This window comes from Echinops telfairi, unplaced genomic scaffold, assembly GCF_000313985.2.
Source record: "Echinops telfairi isolate 266 unplaced genomic scaffold, ASM31398v2 ScPeMD7_70;HRSCAF=299, whole genome shotgun sequence".
NCBI lineage: Eukaryota > Metazoa > Chordata > Mammalia > Afrosoricida > Tenrecidae > Echinops > Echinops telfairi.
The window spans coordinates 62,822,495-62,822,706 of record NW_022103968.1 but is presented as its reverse complement, the minus strand read 5'-3'; positions in this window follow the sequence as shown (position 1 = coordinate 62,822,706).

Genomic DNA, 212 nt, shown 5'->3' with positions numbered 1-212 from the left:
GACCGCTAAGGGAGACCTTCTAGATAGAGCTGACTATCCGGGAGTCCCTGAGAAGGGGATGGAGCAGAGGTACATTTGCCTGACTTGTCCTAAGAACGCCCGGACACAAACAAACCCCCCAGGCAGACTCATTTCCCCTGGGGCCAGGGGCAAGAGCAGCTTACTGCTCACCAAGGAGAAAGGCACACTATATGACATTATCAGAGGAGAAC